The 12,999-nt window shown below is 52.7% G+C and overlaps 1 long non-coding RNA gene across 2 annotated transcripts; it reads right to left on the reverse strand.

Annotated features, from left to right (window-relative positions):
• Window positions 1–234: 234 nt before the first annotated feature.
• LOC113915332 lies at window positions 235–4,768 on the reverse strand. Of its 2 annotated transcripts, none has more exons than XR_003517623.1 (4): window positions 4,713–4,768; window positions 2,848–3,033; window positions 2,051–2,345; window positions 235–534 (listed from the first exon to the last, which is right to left on the reverse strand). It is a non-coding gene; the product is annotated as an uncharacterized LOC113915332 (long non-coding RNA). The 2 variants fall into 2 exon arrangements; XR_003517622.1 differs by lacking the exon at window positions 235–534 and adding an exon at window positions 1,717–2,004 and having other exon boundaries at window positions 2,168–2,345.
• Window positions 4,769–12,999: the final 8,231 nt, after the last annotated feature.

The raw sequence follows: 12,999 nt of genomic DNA on the forward strand, positions 1-12,999 counted from the left end.
TTACCTGTCTGCTTTCCCGAGGTGGGATGCTGGGGGGAGGTTTCCCTTTTTAAAATTTGTCCCTTTGGAGGGAGGCTTTATCTCAGCAAACACCACCCAAGAAGGCCTGGAGGGGCAGGTGGGCACTCCCCAGCATCGAGCACGTTAGCCCGCTGTGTGGTGTGTGCTGAGCTCCCTGATAGACCCGCCATCCCAGCTGGAGCCATCTGAAGACTCCCAGTCCCGGAGCAGGGAGCTCCAGAAACCCTAGAGAGGCTGGGGGGCGGGGAGGGGGCGGGCAGAGCCCTGTGTTCCCAGGGGCACCCTATTGGAGCAGAGCATCTCCCATGTCCCTTGGAGCTAGCTTAAGTCAGATGCCTCCGGGCTCCCGGAGGGAAGGGTAGAGCAGCAGAAGGGACGGATCAGAGAGACAGAGTGGGGGTGGGGGCACACGCTCTGGACTCTGAGAACCAAATGTCAGCCCCGCCTCGGCCACCGGCCAGCTCGGCTTCCTCAGAGAGGTCACTCCCGCCCTCTGCACCGCAGTCCCCTCATCTGTAAAACAGAGACACCCATTACCAGTCTGCCTGCTTCAGAGAGAAGCCATGGGGATCAAATAAGGTGGGAGATAGGAGTTTGTGCTGCTCACCTGGGAAAGAGGTCACTCACAGCAGGGAAGTAGCAGCAGGAGGGACTAGAAAGGCCCCACACTCAGGATTAATTAAGAGGCTTAATTAGGAGGCCCGATTGCCAGCTCCATCACTCCCCAGCTAGGTGGCCTTGAACCAGACATCTCAGCTCAGCTGGCTGGGCCTTAGGTGTCTAATCTTTAAACCAGGAAAGAAGGAGCTGATGCCAAGGATCGCTAAGCTCTGCACTTGCTCCCTGGTCCCTCCATCCCCAGACTCCAGGGTCTGAATTCTCCCTTCTGCCTTGTCTGAACTCTCAGCCGAAAGGAGGATGGGGAAGGGAGGGTGGTATCTGGGCTGCCCATGAACCCTCCACCTGCTGGCTGCTGGCTACAGATGGGCACAGAGCCTGGACTCACCAAGTGCTAGGAAGAGCAAAGGACCCAAACTGAGCCTACAACTGCCTCTTATACAGAGAGGTAAGAGATGGGGGATGGGGGTGCCCCCAGGGGAGGCTCAGGTGTGACCCGGCCCTTCGTCCTTTCTTCGGCACCACCTTCCGCGTCATTCATACACCTGCTACGGCAGCAAACCTTTGTAGAGCTGCTACTACGTGCCCGGCGCAGTTCTGGGGGTTGGGAATCCAGAGCGTGTTCACAGCCCCGTGGGGAACGAGAGAGGTAAACAGCTGGTGCTCACCAGGGTAAGCACTGCTGGGAGAGCAGCCCGCATTGGGCGCTGAGGGGCATGGAGGAGGACCTGCACCCAGCCAGGTGGGACAGCTCTCTCCTTCGACACGGCAGTCGGCTTGCAGAGATGATGGGAAATACAGAAATTGCTTGGTGCCCCACAGCTTAGGGGGTGGTAAAGAAAAAAATGCCTGCGAGAAAGGTTACCGGGTGCGATAATTAATGTTTTGCTAAGGAGGAAAATATTAGTGTGTGTTGCTTAGCATGCAAACACCTCAACTAACAAACCACTCAGAGAAAACAAATGGAACCACAGGATTTTTCTCACAAAGACCTTAAAAAGAAAAGAAAAGAAAAGAAATAGACAGCAGTCATGGAGTTACCTCCTTTGTGGCTGAAAGAACATTCCCCACCAGGTGAGCAAAGCAGGGCCCAGCCCTGGAAAAGGGCCTACTGCTGTTCCTTTCTGGGTAAAGGCCTCCTGCATGCAAACCCCGCTCCCCAGCTCCTGACCCGGGCTGCCATTTCATGTCAAGGCACTCAATCTCAGTTACTGAGGTGAGGGGAATTTCTGGCTGAGTGTGTCAAGGAACAGAGACTTCTGATTCCTGAGGCTGTATTGAGCAGGTGCTACTTTCAGACACCTGCCTCTTAACTTTCGTGGGCAAGGTTGCATTGTCTATAGCTCATGCTCACAGGGGAAGGACCTGTTTAAAAGGAGAAGAGAGAAGAGTTGTTTTTGTTTCTACTTACATGAACTGTAAATATGTTTTCAGAATCTTCAGGGGACAAGGAGGGCTCAAATGAGCCACTTTGCAAAGTGATGCCAAAGCTTGACAGGGGATGCCAATTTGTGCTAAGAAAACCCACCAGGACCAGGGCACTGTCTGCTACTCTTCCCCACGAGCCATTCCAGGGCCATCACCCCTCAGGCGGAGAGCTCTAGCCTTAGGCGTCCCTCGGGAACTGGATCCGGGCCTCAAGAGACAAAAGCTCAGGAAGGGTCCGCTTTCCATTGTCATCTCCAGAATGTTCCGGGCGTTGGGGCCTGATAAGGGAAAATCTGTAAGACGGGGTTTTTGCTTCGGCAGCAAACTGACTTTGAACTCCCCCTTGCCTCCCTGACTACAACCGGATCAGGCCCCAGAGTCCAGGCAAGGGGACGCGTGCTCAGCTGCGTGAGGGCCGGAGATGCCTCAGAGTCCCTTTCCCTTCCCTGGGACAGGGTCGGGCCTGGGTCTTGCCAACCAGCTGGAGCATGGGTGAGCCTTCTTTGTATGCCCAGGGGAGATGGAGAGCCAGCAGTCCCCACCACACAGGCCGGTAAGAGAAGATTCAGGACTTGCGGCTGTGGCTGCCGCTTGCCGGGGCTGGAGGTGTTGGCAGCTCCGGTTCCAGACCCCGCGGTCAGCCTGAGCTCTTCCCCCACCAGAGCCGCCTTGACCGTCAGAGCCTGCCACAGGCCGTTGCTCTTCTTCCCTCTCTGCTCCCCTCACCTGCACCTGCACCTGAGGTATGAGTGCCCCTCTCAGGGGGTTTCGCATCCCTACCTGAACATGGTCTTTGGCCAGTCAGCTCTTTTCCACTATAGACCCCACAGGTCAGGGTCAAGGGTCTCCTCCACATTCCATCCAGTGGGCAGAGAGCATCCTGCAAGTCACCGTGGATCTGGATGAGAGTCCCAGCTTTGCCAGGTCCTATTCAGTCTTGACAACTTCTTTAAACTTTCCTCAACACTAAAATAACAAAAATGTTTATTTCATAGATTTATTATCCATTATTGACTGTCCCACCTCCCACCTCAGAAGGGGTCGGAACCTTGGGCAGTGCAGCCCCCTCCCTCCCTCCAGCTGAGGCGGTTCTGCAGGCACAGAGCTGTGAGCTTCCCAATGAGAGCCTCCAGCCTGATGGGGGCTCTGGGCCCTGGGCCCCCGCTCCCACTACTACAATCTCCCACCTCTCTTCTCCTACCCCAGGCCTAATGCCAGTTCCCAAGAGGGTGTTGGATTCCCTTATAGCAGAGAGGCCGACTGGGAATGAGGAGACCGTCATTCCTATTTGGGCCCAATTCTTCCTTAGAGAGCCCCCTCCTTACCCCTCCCTTTTTTTAAAGGGTAGGGAGGGCCGAGGGAGAGAGAGAATCCCAAGCGGACTCCACACTGAGCATAGAGCCCAGTGCAGTCCTCACTCCAGTTATTCTTTCTTGTGCCTCCGTAAGCTCATCCCTTCCTGTGGCAGGCTGTGTGTCATTTCGTGAGGTGAGGAAAATGGACCACCATAGCCGTGGTGCCCCCCAGACGGCCTGGAATGCTCTGGTCCAGGCCCAGTGACAAAGCCGCCGGAAGTGGGTGCGGTGTGCAGGCAGCAGGCCCTGAGCCCCTGGACACTGTCCTTGGAGGGGGCTTCGGTCTCAGGCCTGGCTTTCTCGAGAGGTTGAAGAACAGTAGTGCGGGTGCCCGGAAAGGAGACAGCAGATGGGGTGCACTGGGGTGCTTCCCATGAGCACCTTGTGTTGGTGAGCCGTGTCCTGCTGGTGAAGCCAGTGGCCCTCCTGGCCCACTCCCCTCCCCACCCCTGCTCCTGACTCTCAGGAAGTCTCAGCGGCCACATTCTTCCACCATCAGCCTCCCTCCCTGGGAGTGAGATGTGCCCCAGAATCACCCTTTAAATCAGCGGGGCTGACTGTACCCACTCCGTGTCTGTCTGGCCCTCCAAAGACATGAATCATCCTTCCTTCCTCTAGCCCAGCGTCATTTCTGGGTACTTCAGAAGCCTGGCTGTCCTGCCTTTCCTTTCGGCTCATTGTCCCGAACTGCTGGTCTAGACCATTTCGCCCAATTTAATTCCTGCTTTTTTCCTCTCCTTACCCCCTTTTACACTAACGCTTTTTGGTGGGAGGGAGGGAGGCCCTCCAAGGAAACTGAACTTGCAACACCAGCACCCTCTGTGGCCAGGGAGCTGGGCGGGGGTGCGGGGGAGGTTCAGAAACGGTGTACCACTAAGGCCCCAGACCAACCAGCTCCTTGTGCACCTGTGGACGCTGGCTCTGAGGCTCCCAGGTGACTTGGAAGTGGGAGCACTCGAAGCTTGGAGTTGGCCTCAGCCTTCTATTTGCCTGAACTGTAGTCACGGAGGAAAGGGAGCCTGAATTCTGGCAAGACCCGTCTGGCCACAGGGTCAGCATCACCTGAGAACTGATTAGAAATGCACTTCCCTTCTCGGGCCCCACCTCAGACCTGCTGAAACAGAACTCTGGTGGCACCCCGTCTCCCCCCTGTAATTTAATGGGCCCTCCAGGTCATTCTGACTTCCATGAAAGAAGAGCAGGCAGGAATTCCCCCAGCCCACTCTTTCTCCTTCATTCCACCTCAGGTGAGCATGAGAGGCCACCAGCATCACTGTCAGGGAGTCTTACAGAGCAAAGGTGGTTGTGGCCTCCCCTCAGAGTGTCCTGGTGTGGGTGGTGAGGAGGGAGTCCAGAAGGATTCCAGAGGAAGGTTCTGGAATGAAGCCCATTATTCCTAGGGATCTCAAGACCTGGGCTGTTCCACAGACCCCAAGGCAAAGGGGTCATGATTCTACTGTATGCAATACCATCCACACCAGAGTCGACCTCCTACAATGGCTTCATATCCCAGGGGAAAAACCCAAAGCCCTGGGGGAAAAAAAAAAAAGAACCAAAGTTATTCCCTTGCCCAAGGGTCTCAGCAAATTGCTGGCGGAACTAGACTCAGGCAGAAGGGAATGGATCTGAAAGAAATCCCAGCCTCTTGGCTTACAGGGATTTGTCAATCCATTTAGTCATTCGACAAACAGCACCTTCAGACTGCCACACACCGCCACTTGCTGACCTACACTGAGGCTGTGTGGCAGGGTGACCATTCCCATTGTCCTGATGAAAGGAATACGCTTCCAAAGGTGCCCTGGCCCTCCCAAGATCTACGGCAAGTAGCCGGGTCAGGATTTGCAGCCCGGTGGCCAGCCGTAAGCCCAGAGTTTGACCCACAGCTTACTTCTCCCATGAAATAATTCTAATGGCCAATGCCACCTGCTCCTCTTACCCTTGAGAAAGCCCATGAATGGTGATCTGTCCCCAATGCCCCCCCCTTCCCCCCCCCACCCCCGCCGGGACATAAGCCAGCTCTGCTCCCAGCGCCAGGCCTGGCCCGAGAATGTGCAACAAGAGCAGAGTAGAATCAACCAGAGGGAGGGCTTTGGCTGTGCCCTTACACTTGGCTAGACCCGAGCCTGCCCAGGACCTCCACCCCACTCCCTGAGCCTGGAGTGCCTCCCCACCCCTGGCTCCGAGGCCCCGGGCAGGGCCTGCCATTAGTTCCAGAAACCACGTCTCCTCTATTTATGAGGTTTTTTTCTTTGCTTCTGTGGTTCTCCCTGGATGAATGCCCCCTTTCCCTGGATTTATAGCATCCTCCTGCGGTGGGGTTGATGTCCCTTTAATGACAGTTACAGCTGCCTTCAACTGTGACTGCCACATTCCAATTTCCCGCCTGGCCTCCAGGAGCCCAGCAGGACTTCTCTGGCAGGGAGGGGTGGCTTTGCTCCCAGGCCTGGGATTGGGGTGAAGGCTGGGGGTGGGGGGACTGATGTCTCCTCGTCATGTCTGCAGCCTGCCAGCCCCAGCTCTGAACTAGGGCTCCGGGCTCCTTGGTGAACCCGGGGCCCCAGGGAATGGTCAGAATCCGGACCACAGGGAGGGATAGGGGCCTGGTGCAGGTTTTACCCCAACTCTGGAGGTTTGGGAAAAGAGATCTCTCGGCTCTCCAGACCCCTTCTCCCCACATCCACCCCCGTGAGAACCAAAGTTCTGAACCGGAGAACCAGAGGGCAGAAGAAGGTGGAGGCCTTCACAGAAAGCCTGTTGTTCGCTAGTTGAATCCAGATGTGGAGGGGGGACCTGGGGGCGGGGAGGAGAAGAGAAGGGTGCTGGAGGCAGGCCTGAGGGAGGAGGGGCAGGAGGAGGGGAACTGGGAAAGCAGAACTCCTAGCAGGGATGCCCTGGATGCCCTGGAATTATTTCTGGCTTTCAGTGCCTCTGATTGGGTTCTACAAGTGTCACCCCAAATTGGCCTCCATTGTCCCTAATTAATAAATATGGGGCAATGTTGCCAGTGGCTCAGGAACCTACAGAAAACTCCTACGGCTTGTATGGCCCTTACCAGGTACCTCTTACTATGCAGCTGAGACCTCCGGGCTCTGTGGACTTTTCCCCCAGCCCTGCACCTCTGCCACCAGCCCGACTGCGGAGGTGAATGTCCGGCTCTGGCCAGGAGGCAAGCCCTTGGTCGAGTGGCGTGTGTCTGATGCCCCAGCCAGCTTAATGCACCCCCATGCTCTCCTGGCAGGTGGGAGTCACCTCTCCAGTAGGGAGGCCAGTGCTGTCCCGGAGGGCACAGGGTGTTGATTCTCCCATAGGCTCTTGACCCTGGGGAGGGGAAGGGCCAGTCCCTCCCCTATGCCACCACCCTGTGGCATCGCTCTTTGCAGGAACAGGAAGTCCACAATCAGGTCCAAAGTCACAGCTGAGAGAGGGATCCAAGGGCTGCAGCAGTATGCACATCTCCCTCTGCCAGCCCCTTTGTGGGACCCAACAGAGAGTGAACACCTGGCCCTGGGCGAGAGGCCGTGACTAGGGCGGGGAGCCAGGGGGAGGGGAGGGGTGAGTGCAGAAGGCCCTGGAGAGCAGAAGCAGGAGGTCAGACTTAGGAGTCAGACTGCCTGGGGTTTAGCGCTAGTCGGCCACACTAGCTGTGTGACCTTGGACAGAACACCGTATCTCGCTGTGCCCCTCTGTAAAGTGGGTAAGTCATAGTTCCTATCTCCCGGAGTGCAAGTGGGTATTAAGTGGGGTGCCATATTTAAAGCATCTGGGCCAGTGCCTGCATGTAGAGTGCTCAAAACATGTTAGCTCTTACTGTTCTAGATCCCATTTCTCATACTGCTGCCGCCAAAGCCAGCCCCAGTCTCCTTATGCTTGCTTGGGAAGAAAGATCCTGAAACCATTCAGTTTCCTCAGGACTCCCCAAACCTCTCATTCCAGGGACCCAAAGGACCATAGAGGTATTAATTAGCAAAGCCTCAGGACAGGCCCAGGCGGCGAGGGAGCCTTGTTGATGTTAATTGGTACTATCAGATCTTTGCCCAGTGAGGATGGAGCAGTGCAGGCTGAGACAGGGTCTCTGCCGTTGGGGTTCGCAATCTGCCCAAGACTGCACCCCTGGTGCTACGGCTCTGGTGGGCGGAGAGGGCAGGCCGCTCCCCCCCTCCCTCTCCCTCACAGGGCCCACCAGGGTCTTCAGGGCAAGGGGAACGAAGGAAGCGGGAGGGCTGGGACCAGGTTCTCGGGCCACCCAACACTCTCTGAGGGCAGCCACGGTCCAGGGACCTCACGCACACCAATGCCAAGGGCTATGAAAGATGCCAGGCTCTAGCAATGGACTTGTTTAATGAGCCCAGGAAGCCTGTTTAAAATGCACAGTCCCAGCAATGCCTTCAGTGGCTGAGGTGCAGGGGGTCTGTATTTTTAACAAGCACCCACGGGATTCTAATGAGGCTGGTCTGTAGGACCACACTTTAAAGAACAGTGGTCTGCTGTCTATAGGTCCAATATTAGTGCAAAGCCAAGCACACTGTAGGTAACAGTAAATGCCGACTGATACAATGAATAAATGAGCGAGCGAGCCAAATAGAAAGAGACTATGAATGGTTCTGTAAGGTCTTAGCCAGAAGTCTGACTTCCCCTAGGAATTCCCTCCCTCAGGGAAGAGGTGGGTCCTTCATCTCTGGTTTACTCCCTTCTGTGGTTGAGACCAGACTTTTCCTACACAAGTTGCAAGTTGCTAAGTTCAAAGAAAAGTTCTAGAACGTGCGCAAAAAACCTCACCGAGTCCCTCTCCTACCTCATATCTATCAGGTCAGGGATCCCTGAGGTTTCTAATCCCAAAAATATACACACAAAGGTTTGCCTCTAATTTCCAGAGTTCTGGACCCTGAAGTTACCCATGGTTAAGGATCCCTCCTGGGGGTGTCCTTTGATCTGTGCTTCACTGCTGACAGCAGGGAGCTGGACAAAGAGGAGGGGAGGACCCCAGGAGGAGGGTCTGGGCAGAAACGGGGAGTGGCCAGGGCACTGCCCCAGGAAGCCAGGGTTTGGCTTGGGTTGCTTGGCTCCCTTGTCCTTCTCCAGGAGAGCTCAGGGATACTCATGGGCAGCAGGTTGGAGCTGGGGGCCTGAGGGACAGGAAGGGGACAGAAAGCAGCGGAGGTGACCCAAGAGTGTTATAAGGTGACACTCCACACTTGCTTCAGGACCAGAGGACAGGGAAGGCAGCAAAGGAAGGGGAGAGGAAAAGGTTTTACTGGACTCCATTTGGGGCAGGGACTGGGCTAATAATGCATCGCCTCACATTTCCACAGTTATAAGCCACTGCCGCAGGAATGAATATCCCTGTTTTACACGGGAGGGAGCAGACTCTGCATGAGGACAGGGCTGTCTCTGGCCCAGTTTCACATAGCCAGTTAGACGGTAGGGCGGAGATTTCAAATTCAGACCCAACAAACACCCAAGCTGGGATCCCCCCCTAATCTAGGGCACTGGGACAGACTCAACCTGCAAACGCATTGGCTGCCAGGGGGACAGTTCCTGCTCTCCATCCTCCTCTGATGTCACCACAAGCCCTTCCACATGTCCCCTTATTTGCAGGAAGTAATAGGGAAGTTCTGAATGAGCTGTGAGCACCAGGTCCCTTCCCTCTGCCCTCACCCTGATGGCCTTCACCCGGTCCCGCCACCCGCATCTTCCCCAGGTCTTGGGTTTACAAGCTGCTCTGGTCTTCTCTGACTGTTCAAGGTCATCGGGCAACCACAAGTACAGAGAGAGGCCTTCCAGGTCTCCAACTTCCAGGAGGCAGCAAAAATATATATATATTTTTTTTTAAATTAAGAGCCGTGTAGTTGATATAGACGCTGGGACGTTTAGGAGGGACGAGAGACGGAGTCTGAAGCCCAAGACCTTGGAGTTAAGACTTGGGTTCTAGGTCTAGCCCCACTCCTGGGCAAGCGTATTCACTTCTCTGAGTTTCAATATTCTCCCTTATTAAATGAATAATAATAACTGCCTCCCAGAGGTATTAGAAGAGTGAAGTAACGGGGCGCCTGGGTGGCTAAGTCGTTAAGCGTCTGCCTTCAGCTCAGGTCATGATCCCAGGGTCCTGGGATGGAGCCCCGCATTGGGCTCCCTGCTCGGTGGGGAGTCTGCCTCTACCCCTCCCTCTGCTTCTCCCCCTGCTTTTGCTCTCTCTCTCTCTGTATCCCTGTGTCTCGAATGAATAAATAAAAAAATCTTTTAAAAAGAAAGAATGAAGTAAGAAGTAAGAAGATGAACCCAAAGACTCCAGGCTCCCAGCAAGCAAACTGTGCATAGCCATGCAGCTTCTCACTGCTTCATTTTTAATCAGTAGGGCATTGAGGGGGAGGTACTTTGAAATTCCAAATAGGAAACAAATATAATGAGAAATAATTTTTAAAAGCTGAGGTTGATTGGACACTCTTCACATCCGTCAAATGGAAATCATGGTAGTACCTACCTCAGAGGGTTGTTTGGGATTTGATAAGAATTTACGAAAAGCTCATGACATTCTCTAATAGAATATTAGCATATGTAAATGATTCCTATTACTGACCACACTCTCCTGATTTGCACAGGGACACCGTATACAGGCGAGAAAAACTGTCCACACCGAGAACAAAGTAGAAGCTTAAATTCAAGGAGATTTGTGTTGTGCTTTGGAAAGAACTTTCTAATTGCAACTTGTGTGTAATTAAGTCTCCTCTGGATATTATGGGGTCTTTCCCCTTCACGGACATTAAAAGAGAGATGGAACACTCTGTCTCTGGGGCTGCTAGAGAGGGCCCTGGATGGAGGCCGGGCTTAAAGCTTATGTCCAGAAGATCAACCTTTGTAAAAAGCATTGTTATTACTCATACTATATTGATGCATATACAAATCATATTCTGATCTCCTTCTAAATCTTTTCTGTAAGATCATATAGTAGAAAAATAATAACAAATGACTAGAGTGAGCTATCAACTGTTTACTAGGTGGCATGCTCTAGAACTATTAGAAATAACATGTGAACCAAGTCAATATATGGAAATCCACGGATGAAGTAACGCTGAGAAAAACAGAATAGGAAATGGCATGAGGTGCTAACTTTATAAAAGCCACAAAGCTCAGAGGGCATTTGGAATAAGTATCGATCAGGTTTTATTTTCTCTCAAGTTGCCTAAGGCCATTATAGGCATCTTAAATATGTCTGTAATGGGATGATAGGTGAGCTTAGGGTAGTGGAAATACTCTCTCTAATGCTGTAATGGTGGATACATGTCATTATACATTTGTCAAAACCCATGGAATGTACACCACAAAGCATAAACCGTAACGTGAACTACAGACTGGTAATAATGATGTGTCACTGCAGGCTCGTGATTGTCTCAAAGGCACCACTCTGGTGGGAGATGCTGATAATTCGGGAAGCTGTGTGTGTACTGGAGCAAGGGGTATATGGGGGTGTTCTATTTTCTTTTTTTTTTTAAGTGGGCTCCACCCCAAGCATGGAGCCCAATACAGGGCCTGAACCCACAACCCTGATATCGAGACCTGAGCTGATGAGGTGGCTGGATGGCTCAGTCAGTTAAAACATCCAACTCTTGATCTCTGCTCAGGTCTCAATCTCAGGGTTGTGAGTTCAAGCCCCATGTTGGGCTCCACGCTGGGCACATGGAGCTTACTTTAAAAAAAAAAAAGACCCGAGCTAAGTTCAAGAGTCAGATGTTTAACCGACTGAGCCACCCAGTTGCCCCAAGGAAGTGCTCAATTTTCTACACAATTTTGCTGTGAACCTAAAATTGCTCAAAAGAACAAAATTGATGAAAACAATGTAAAGCTCTGTTGGGATATGAATTGATAATGCACTAAATGTATATATTATCATATATATGTTATTTTCCCTTCAATAAACATGGTATCTTGCCATTTGCTCAGAAACATAAACATAAACATAAATATTAGAAAAAAGAAGTCATAAGAGTGATGGTGGTTCTGAGTTTCTGGTTTGGGAGAGAGGGCTCCCCTTTTCCATCAGATAAGGAAGAGATGTGATCCCCACTTTTGGCCCCTACTGGGACCTGACCCTCCCTCTCTGGGTAACCCTAGGCCCTTCCTAGGCCATCCTGTCAAAGCCCCGATGATACCATCAGCCAGATGGGAGCCTGAGCACATGGAGATGCTACAGGGACCCAGCAGCAACTGTGACAGGCAAAGCCGATGGCTCTGGTCTGAAACAGCCCCCCTCCAGGCTCAACCTGCTCATACCCAACTTCCCGAGGAGCAGGCAGGACTTCCCATCCCAAGCCATGATGTGTTCATGTGCTTTGTAAGAGCAGTAAGAAGCTGAGCTAAAAATCCAACCAATTTTTTTTTTAAGTAATACATTTTCCTCAGAGTTTTACATGAAGAAAATAATATTTAGCCATGACAAATATAATAAATACAAGGCACACAACCCTGCCTGGCCCCCTCCTCTTGCAGCAAGCATACTAGATCTCTGCTGGAGCTGAAGGTATGGTTCCACAGAGCAGGGGCAAGGCCCCTCTTCTTTAAGGTCTCCAAGGGCACGCCCTGGTGATGGAATCATCAGGGCATGAGGAGACAGGATGCCCTCAGGGACACACATAAGTGTCTGCTGTGATCCATAGTATACTCTGTACTTTTTGTGATTTTCCAGGGGTTGGGAGCTTTACTAGCATGTGCAAATGGCCTGAGGTCTTCTGTTTCGATGAGGAGGCCCAGCCTGTTACCTGGAGGTCCCTATTCTCCACGGACCACACACCACTAAGATTGTTTGTTTGTTTGCTTGTTTAAGATTTTTATTTTATTTATTTGACAGAAAGAAAGACAGCAAGAGAGGGAACACAAGCAGGGGGAGTGGGAGAGGGAGAAGCAGGCTTCCCGCAGAGCAGGGAGCCCAATGTGGGGCTCGATCCCAGGCCCTGAGATCATAACCTGAGCCGAAGGCAGACGCTTAAGGACTGAGCCACCCAGGTGCCCCCCACTAAGATTGTTGAGGGCAGGGGTCTGTGCCCCAGATTCTCTCTTCCCCACAGCAGAGTGCCAGGTACATAGGGCTATAGAAGACCTCATTTTTGAGCATCCTCTGTGTACCAGTCTCAAGAGCTCGAGGTGGTTTCAAAGATGGGCCAGATCCAGTATACCCTGCCCGCAGCAATGAAATGGAAATCCCGTGTGTGGTCACAGAAGGAGGCTAGGCCTGGCTTCCGAATGCTAGACTTCTAATCTGAGCGGTACCACTAATAGCTGGCCTCTGTCCTTTTGTATCTTTGGTTCAAGTACAAATGCTGTGAAATCATTACAACAAAAGGCAGAGGATGCAGAGCTACCAAAAAAGTCATCTGAGGGCTCCTCCCCCAGCTTCCTAATCTCAGTTCACAGTGCCACTCACCTGCCCAAGCCAGAACCAGGGAGTTGTCCTTGACCCTTCTCCTCCCTCACCTGCAAGTACAAAGAAATATCAAACCCTATTTCCAAATTCTACTTCTAAACCACAGCTGAAGTCCGACACGTTTTTCCGTTCCTGCTGCCACCACCATGGGGCAAGCCACCATTA

This window comes from Zalophus californianus, chromosome 11 (assembly GCF_009762305.2).
Source record: "Zalophus californianus isolate mZalCal1 chromosome 11, mZalCal1.pri.v2, whole genome shotgun sequence".
In the NCBI taxonomy this organism is placed as follows: domain Eukaryota; kingdom Metazoa; phylum Chordata; class Mammalia; order Carnivora; family Otariidae; genus Zalophus; species Zalophus californianus.